This window comes from Jaculus jaculus, chromosome 8 (genome assembly GCF_020740685.1).
Source record: "Jaculus jaculus isolate mJacJac1 chromosome 8, mJacJac1.mat.Y.cur, whole genome shotgun sequence".
NCBI lineage: Eukaryota > Metazoa > Chordata > Mammalia > Rodentia > Dipodidae > Jaculus > Jaculus jaculus.
In genome coordinates this window covers 74,756,421-74,766,017 of record NC_059109.1, presented here as the reverse complement: position 1 = coordinate 74,766,017, position 9,597 = coordinate 74,756,421, and positions in this window count along the sequence as shown.

Genomic DNA, 9,597 nt, shown 5'->3' with positions numbered 1-9,597 from the left:
GGTGAACCAGGTACCAGCACAAGGGTGAAGGAGATCAACAGAGAGAAAAATCAACTCCTACCAAATCAGAGGTCCAGAGACCCAGAGGCCCCCAACACCTCATCACTGAAGCAGACCAAAAATGAACCCAACATGGCTCAGAGAAATTTTGTGGAAGAGGGGGAAGAAAGAATGTCAGAGCCACATGTTGGGTCATGATATGCAGAGACATTTATCCTACCCATAACTGTGGGCTAACTCCACAATGCATGACCCATATACCACAACAAGGAGGGGCCAATGGGAGGACATAGGTCACAGATGAGCCTAATAATGGTACCAAACTGACTATATTTGCTGTATACAAAACTAATTAATTAAAAATAAATAAAAGAAGTGAGACAAAGTCTGGGGGCTGTAGGACAGGGAAGATACCTCTTCTGCCTGATGCCACTTGTGCTGCTCCTTTGAAGATCCAAAGTCCACCATCCCCTCCTGAGCTTCTGGCATCCTATTCTTTTCTCTTTATACATGAGGCCTGCCAAGTTTAGACCATGGCTTCTGCTTCTAGCTGGCACTACTGTTTCCACTGTTTATGCCCCTCTGTGGCCCTAAAACTGTAGACAGGTCTCACTTCTTCATGTGCTTAAAAACTTGTTCCCTCCTCCTAGGACAAGAATGTCCAACGTGTGGTGTTTTCTTTGCTGATATATCACACAGCTTAGAGCAGCTTCCAGATGTAGGGGATAGATGAATAGATGATGGATGAATGGGTCAAGACTATGAAGGTCTATGGATTAGACAGTGGCCCTGAGGATGATTCCAGATGAGAACCAGGGCCAGCAGGGGATGTAAGGCCAGGATCTGTTGTCACTGTGAGTCCAGAAGAACAAGACCAACAGAACTCTGTGCTGCACACACAGAAGGAGACAAATTCCTAGTGTGTGACAGTGATTTAACTTTGGGGAAAGCCCTAAGAATCAGCTTCTATCCAGGGCTGAAGGGGAGCCAGCACCCAGGTTTCAGATTCAGCCTCAACACACATCCACGTTATTTGAATTCTGCAGATGTCTGAGGGTGTTGCACAGGGTCATGACCTAAGACCAGCAGCAGAGATTGGAGATGGCTGTGTCCAACTTTGCACCCTCCTTTCTTTGTCTTTGAGGCCCAGTGAACTACAATGACATCACCCTGGATTAGTGAGTGTCACACTGACCTGAACTTTGATCCCAAACTTCATCTTGCAGGCCTTGTCATCCCTGGACTGCTAAGCAAGCCCCTCCTGCTGGGGTGTGATTTGTAACTGGCACCAGGCCCAGGGCTCTGCTGAAGCCAATGATTCTTGTCCTAATTGGACTTCTAAGCCCTGAGTGGGCACTCTGATGTTTCAGCAAGTGTCCCACTGTGCATCCTCAATGTGTTCAACAGGATTAATTTAAAGCTGAGAACATCCCCCTAAAGAGAAATGTCCAGGATGCAGTGGCCACTGTGATCTCTGGAAGCACCACCTTCACTGGAAACATCAACTGCAGGAGGTATCATCCCTGCTCCTACAGCTGTGACACTCCTGTTCTCAGAAGCACTAACCCTCTCCAGCCCTCCCCATGCTCACCTCCACACACCTGCTGTTCCCAATGTTCTACTGGGCCCTGGGGACATTTGCCCCAACAGCTCCATCCTGAGTGGGCCTGGGACATGAACCTTGGGGATGAATGAATGAGTGAATGAGCAATTGCCCTTCTCACATCTTCTCTTTATTGTCCAGTGTCACTAATGAAGCTTGCTGGAGCATTCTGAGCTTCAGTGTGTGTTGCAGTCAGGTTGCCATTGCTGGTAGAAATCACCCAACCAAGAGCAGCTTGTGGGAAAAAAGAAGTTTATTTTGGCTTACAGGCTTGAGGGGGGAAGCTCCATGATGGCAGGGAAAAATGATGGCATGAGCAGAGAGTGGACAACACCCCCTGGCTAACATAAGGTGGACAATAGGAACAGGAGAGTGTGCCAAACACTGGCATGGGGAAACTGGCTATAACACCCATAAGCCCACCCTAGAGGGAACTAAAGAGTTAATGGCTAACCTTAAAATTAGAAGGCCATAAAGAACAGGGATATCGCCTGGTGTGGTGGCGCATGCCTTTAATCCCAGCACTCGGGAGGCAGAGGTAGGAGGATCACCGTGAGTTCAAGGCCACCCTGAAACTACAGAGTTAATTCCAGATCAGCCTGGACCAGAGTGAGACCCTACCTCGAAAAACCAGAAAAAAAAAAAAAAAGAACATGGATATCCAGTCCTCCCTACACAATTCTGCTAAAAAGCCTATTCTGAGCAAATAACTTTTATGCCTTATCTACTTCCATTGGACCTGCAGCTAATTCAGTCTGTTTGCCTTAGGATCCTCCTTATAAGTTTGAAGCTCAGCCTGACATAGTGCTTCAGCCCTCATCCCATGGGAAGGCTGTTGCACCTCACTGTACCTCCCAATAAACAGTCTGGCTGTAGAGATCAAGTCCAGTGTTCTCTTTTGCTTTTTTTTTTACACTTTTGTTATACTAAGTCTGCAAGTGACTGGGTGATCTGGAGCCATTGTTGTCTCTTAATCAGGAGGACATGCTACATCTTTCATCTCATTGACCTAGGGAGCCTTGTGACACTCCATAGAACAGCAATTGGTCCTGCCTCTGGGAGGCAAATGTGTTAATGGCTGGGATGTACAGAGAGTTGTAATTTGTGATGTGTTAGTGTAAAGGGAAGGTGACAAGAGAAGGAAGGGTGGTGCCAGGTATAGTGGCTCACGCCTTTAATCCCAGCAATTGGGAAGCAGAGGTAGGAGGATCTCCATGAATTCAAGACCACCCTGAGACTACATACTGAGTTCCAGGTCAGCCTGGACTAGAATGAGACCCTACCTTGAAAAGCCAAAAGAGAGAGAAGGAAGAGTGAAGTTAGGTTGCTACCAGTTTAGGACAGGTCATTACAATTCTAACATGTTTATGTGGTTCTCACAGTGACCACTAAAGACATGCCTACAGACAATGCACAAACAGAAAGGAACAGGAATCAGGTATCACCATAAAATCAAAACATCAAGGAAGGCTACTAGATGGGGAGGGAAGGACAGAAGGAGAGCAAGACAGATGAAAGCAACCAGCAAACCTGAAAGCTAGTCCTTCCCTATCCAGTTTCTTCAAATATGAGAGGATCAAATTCTCTGGCCTAATGGCAGCAAGGCCAAGCAGAAATAAAGTGAGATCCAGCTGCCCTGCACACAGTCTAGAAGATACTCACTTGTCTGCTTTATTGATTTAATTGTCTCTATGTTTTCAAGGCAAAGTCTCACTCTGTAGCCCAGGCTAGCCTGAAATTCAGGAACTCCAGCCTCAGCCTCCTGAGTGCTGTGATTGCAGATGTGCACCACCACATCTGGTAAGAGCCCCACTGTAGATCCAAGGACATATGCAGGTTTAAAGGGAAAAGGTTATTCCATGTAAATGGTGACCAAATACACAGCAGAGGTGATCACAGCTGTGCCAGACAAAACGGCAGTCAGGAAAACCTGACACAAGAAGCAGGAAGGACATCATGTAATGTAATCCGTCAGGAAGATGTCACATGTGTGGTGAGGTTGGAATTCCCAGAAAAGCCCCAATGGGCAACACAGCATTGGCAGCAGTGAAGGAGACCCGTGCCATGCATCACAGCAGGAGATCGCAGTGCCCATTGCCAAGGACAGATGGGTCAGCCAGAGTCCATAAGGGAGCCAAAGACCTGAACATTATCACCCAGGCAGGCTAGTGTGCCTGTGGAATATGCCCTGAGTGGCCCAAACACATGGTCTTCCACACCTACTGCATAGCAAGCTATGAAACAAAGCCTCACAACTGAAGACTGAGATTCCACCAAGAACTTTCTCCACCACAACAGGACAGGCCTAGGGGCAAGCTCAGGTTTGCTAATGACATGATGATACATAGAGAAGCCCCCAAATTCCAACCATGGAACTGTCAGAGTTAATAAAAAAAAGTTCAGCAGAGCTGTAGGACATATTGTAAAAATCACTCACTTCATTAAGAGTGAATAATCCCCAAGGAAATTAAGAGCACAACCACACAGGCTGGAGAGATGACTTAGTGGTTAAGGTACTTGCCTGCAAAGCAAAAGGACCCAGGTTTGATTCCCCAGGATCCACATAAGTCAGATGCACAATGTGGTGCATGTGTCTGGAGTTCACTTGCAGTGGCTAGAGGCCCTGGCATGCCCATTCTCACTCACTTTCTCTCTCTCTCTCATAAATAAGTAAAATATATTTTAAAAGAGGCATTTTGAAGACAATATATATTTAAACATTCAAAATAGCCTTGTGTGGTGGTGCGCACCTTTAATCCTAGCACCATCATGCCCGGCTTTTTTTTTTTTTTTTTTTTGAGGTAGGGTCTCACTAGCCCAAGTTGACCCGGAAATCACTATGGAGTGACTCCATGCACGCCTTTAATCCCAGCACTCGAAAGCCAGAGGTAGGAGGATCGCCGTGAGTTCGAGGCCACCCTGAGACTCCATAGTGAATTCCAGGTCAGCCTGGGCTAGAGTGAGACCCTACCTTGAAAAAACAAAAAATGTTTCTATCACTCAAATGATTGACATATCCACTGCAATCCCTATCAATAGTTATTTTTTTTGTTGTTGTTTTTTGACAGAACTAGGAAAATTCCTAAAATTCCCATGGAATCTCAAGGGATGCCAAGGAACCAAAATAGTTTTAAGAAAAACATGTGGAAGGCCTCGTGTTCCTGACCTTGGAAAGACTCAAACGTCAGACAGGATGGTGTTGGCACAGACAGGCACAGATGAAGGGGCAAAACTGAGAGTTGTCAAGGATGTGGTCAAATGGCCTTGGGAAGGTGCTAAGGTCAGAGTCCTTAGACAAAGGTGCTGGGAAATGATGTCCACATGCAGATGCAGATGTATACTCTGGCCTTACAGTGAAATCAAAATAAACAGATGGATCAGACACCAGGCACAGGCCATGCTGTGAAACTCCTCCAAGAAGATGGAAAAATGCTCATGCCTTTGGCACTGATTCCTTAGATATGACCCTAAAAGTCCAGACAACAAAAGCAATAATACAAAGGACAGCAAATCTCAATACATCTGGGGGTGTTGAAGTGAACAGGCACAAAGGGGATAGGCATAGAGGATGGCAGCACACAGAATGCAATCAGAGATGAACTCCAAAATGTGAAACCAACTACTTCAACTCAGCAAAAATGTACCCAAACAATCTGTGCTGGTTTGATTCAGGTGTCCCCCATAAACTTAGGTGTTCTGAATGCTAGGTTCCCAGCTGATGGAGGTTTGGGAATTAACACCTCTTGGAGGCAGTGTATTGTTGGGGGTGGGATTAGGGGTGTTATAGCCAGTTGCCCCTTACCAGTATTTGGGACACTCTACTGTTGCTATGATCCACCTTATGTTGGCCAGGGGGTGATGTCCACCCTCTGCTTATGCCATCATTTATCCTACCATCATGGAGCTTCCCCCTTGAGTCTATAAGCCAAAATAAACCTCTTTTTCCCCCACAAGCTACTCTTGGTTGGGTGATTTCTACCAGCAATGCAAACCTGACTGCAACACAATCCCACTAAAAAATGGGCAAAAGACTCAAGTAGCCACTTCCATAAAGAAGTTATATAAAAAGCCAACAAGTACATTTAAAGACACTTAAATTTATTAATCATCAGAGAAATGTAAATCAAAACACAGTGAGACATCCCTCACCCCAGTAAAATGGCCATTGTTTAAAAAAAAAAAAAAAGGAGAAAGAGGTAGAAGAGAGAAGAGAGAAGGGGAAAGGAGGGTGTTTCTTTGCTTTCCCATGTTCTCTACAAAGAACTGAATCCATCTATGCATGAAGACAATGCAGTATGTCTACTTAATTGAATACTATTAAGCCTGTAAAAACAAGAAATAAAGCCTAATCCTCAAACAATTGGCACTGGTTTGTAACTCCCAGTACCAGAAATTGGTTACAACCCACATTAAGCTGTTAATCAGAGAGAAGACAGGGTTCTGTCACAACACTGATTACCCACCTCAGGTAAAAGGTATGACCTTATTGCTTAAGACACCACAAATTGATGACTCAGAACATGAGGCGATCTGGTTGGAATCTGGAAGGAAGCCAGTTCTCAAATGGCTAGCCCATATAGTGCTGGAAAGTGCTACATGAGCTGCTGGCAGAAAATGGCCAACAACACTGTGAGCAACCAGCCTGACAAGATGTACACACCTGTGCAATAGTGACATCCAGACTAGGTGGGTAACCAATGGCTCTCTGGTTGGCTAAGAGATCTGCTCAGTGGAAAGGAACCCATAGGTGGTACTGGGAACTAAGTGAGAATCCTATGGAGTCCAGGGTAATGGACTCCTACAAGAAGCTCCCACTAGTCTTTGGCCAAAAGAGAGGCTGTACCTATCAAAAGCTCTCTAAATTGCTGAGTGTGGTGCCACACACCTTTAATCCCAGCACTCAGGAGGTAGAGGTAGTATAAGGAAAGTGAAAGAGAAAAGCAAAGGAAAACACCGGACTTGATCTCAACAGAGACTGTTTATTGAAGCACAATGAGGGGCTGTAGCCTTCCCATGGGATGGAGGCAGAAGCAATGAGTTAGGCTGGGATTCAAGCTTATAAGGAGGATCCTAAGAAAAACAAACTGTACCAGGTGCAGGTCCAAGGAAAGTAGATAAGGAACTTGTGGCTATTTGTGTCCTTGCTCAGAACAGGCTTTTTCAGGAAAAATCATCTAAGGGAGAGTGTCCCAGATGGTTTCTGTTCCTTCAAGGCCTTCTGAGCTAAGAAAAGTACATCAATGGGGGGAGTTGTCAGGCTTGTCAGAGACTAACTGCCTCAGATGTCTATTCAAGGCCTTCTGGTTTTAGGGACAGTTATTAACCCTTGAGTTCCCTCTGGTTTTCAGGGAGAATCATTAACCCTTCAGGTAGGAGGATCACCATGAGTTTGAGGCCACCCTGAGACTACATAGTGAATTCCAGATCAGCCTGAGCTAGATAGAGTAAAACCCTACCTCAAAAAAAAAAAAAGCTCATAACCCACAACTCCATAGTGAATACCAGCAATCCCTATAAGGAAGGCCCTCAGTGGAATTGGGGTAGGGAGGCAGAAAATGGTACCAACACATGATGTATCCAGACAAAGTTTCTACTTAAAAGGGGGGCTGGAGAGATGACTTAGTGGTTAAGGCACTTGCCTGCAAAGCCAAAGAACCAAGGTTCAATTTCCCAGACCTACAGATGCACAAGGTGGCACATGCATCTGGAGTTTGTTTCCAGTAGCTGGAGGCCCTGGCATGCTCCCCCTTTCCCTCCCTCCCTCTCTCTCTCTCTCTCTCTCTCTCTCTCTCTCTCTCTCTCTCTCTCTGTCTCTAATAAATAAAAAAAAATGAAATATTTTTTAAAAATAAGTTTGCTGGCCATGGTGGAGCACGCCCTTAATCCTAGAATTTGGGAGGCAGAGGTAGGAGGATCACCGTGAGCTCGAGGCTACTCTGAGACTACATACTGAGTTCCAGGTCAGCCTAAGCTAGAATGAGACCCTACCTTGAAAAAAATAAAATAAATAAATAATCTCAAGGACAAACTTGGTTGCATACTGAGTACAAAGCCAGCCAGAGGTATATGAAACCTTGTCTCAAACAGACAAACCTAGATAGAAAGGAGGTGTGGGAATTATTAGGGAAGCAGAAAGGGACTGGGTAAAGGGAGGGTAATAGAGGGTGAATATGATCCAAGTATGTCATATGCATGTGTATGCCTGTTCAAAAAAATCGAAATAATGTACAATGGAAACCATTATTTTGTGCAACTAATATACACTAATACAAAAAAAAACATGCAAATAAGGAATGAGGGGGCTGGGAAAATGGCTCAGCAGTTAAAAGCACTTGCTCGCAAATCCTGTAGTCCTAGGTTCAATCAATATCCAAGTCACCCATGTAAGCTGAACACAAAATGTGTCATAGGCATCTGGCGCTTTTTACAGCAACAACAGCACACATGTACACTCATTCTCACACACACATGCAAATATATAAATAAGGTTTTAAATAACTAATAAGAAGGAACTACTGAATTCTGCTTACACAATTTGTTCAAAGTAGTGGAGCCCTGAGAAACAGTGAGGGGTAAGGGAAGGGGCATTGCTCCAAAGAGACAGAGCCCCACAACCTCTTGAACTTCAGTGTGCACACAGGTAACACTGCCGTGCTTCACATTTTAAAAAGGATGAGGGCTGGAGAGATGGCTTAGTGGTTAAGGCATTTGCCTCCAAAGCCTAAGGACCCAGGTTCAATTCCCCAGTACCCACATAAGCCAAACGCACAAGGTGATACATGCATCTGGAGTTTGTTTGCAGTCTTCCGATATGCTCAGTGCTTCCAGACACCTCAAAAGGGAATCTGTACCTTCTACTAAGAGCCTGTGTCCCTGCTAGGCACTAGTCCCTGGCCTTGCAGGGTTGGGATCCATCCTAGGTACCTCAAAAGACCAGTGTCTGAGGAAATTGATGAAGGGAGGCATGAAGGAGTGGTTGGGGGCCAAGACTCTGCATTCATCCTCATCCATCTCAGAATTCCACTGTCATGAGTTCAGGACTAATCAAGGGTGTGATTATCAAGAGACAGACCCAGCTGGAGGGGACAGCACTGCACTTCAGTGATTAGACCCATCCAATCTGAGACCAAAATACCAACCCTGTCCAGAGACTATGAAGCAGATGAGTCAGAGGACTGGCTCCTGCAGAAATGCAGCTTTCATGCTGCCTAGGCAAGTGCACTAGTTGACAAGTAAAGGAGTAAACCATGACAGCAACTGTTTCCAGGATCAGAGCTAGAATCTATAACAAGAAACACTGCTTCAAATGTAGTGGAAAGATGATTACTGACCCAAAAGTTGTCTTCTGACCTCCACATGTGCACTATAGCAACGGACCTCTAGACATACACATAAATAATAAACATTTTAAAGAAACAACTAGAGGAGCTGGGTGTGGTGACTTTTAATCATACTTTTAATCCTAGCATCCAGGAGGCTGAGGTAGGAGGATTGCAGTAAGTGCAAGGCCAGCATGGGCTACAGAGTGAATTCCAGATCAGCCTGGGCTAGAATGAAATGTTTATAATGGTGAAAAACTTGGGAGACAATCTGAATACTGAAAGCAGAGGGTGCTTTTCAAAAATTATTGTGCAACATACTCACAGCATACCAAGTAGGCATTAACAAAACACTGAAATATATACAAGGACATCTGAACAAAGACATTCATTATGGTGCTATTTATAATAAAAGACTGAGATGAATGTCTGTTGATAGGAAATTGCTTAAGTAAATTATATAACATTGTACCTTGGGATACTGGAGCCATTAAGAATAATGGGGGGAGGGCTGGAGAGGTGGCTTAGTGGTTAAGCACTTGCCTGGTGAAGCCTAAGGATTCTGGTTCAAGGCTCAATTCCCCAGGAGCCACATTAGCCAGATGCACAAGGGGGTGCACACAACTGGAGTTCGCTTGCAGTGGCTAGAGTACATCCATTCATTCTCTCTCTCTT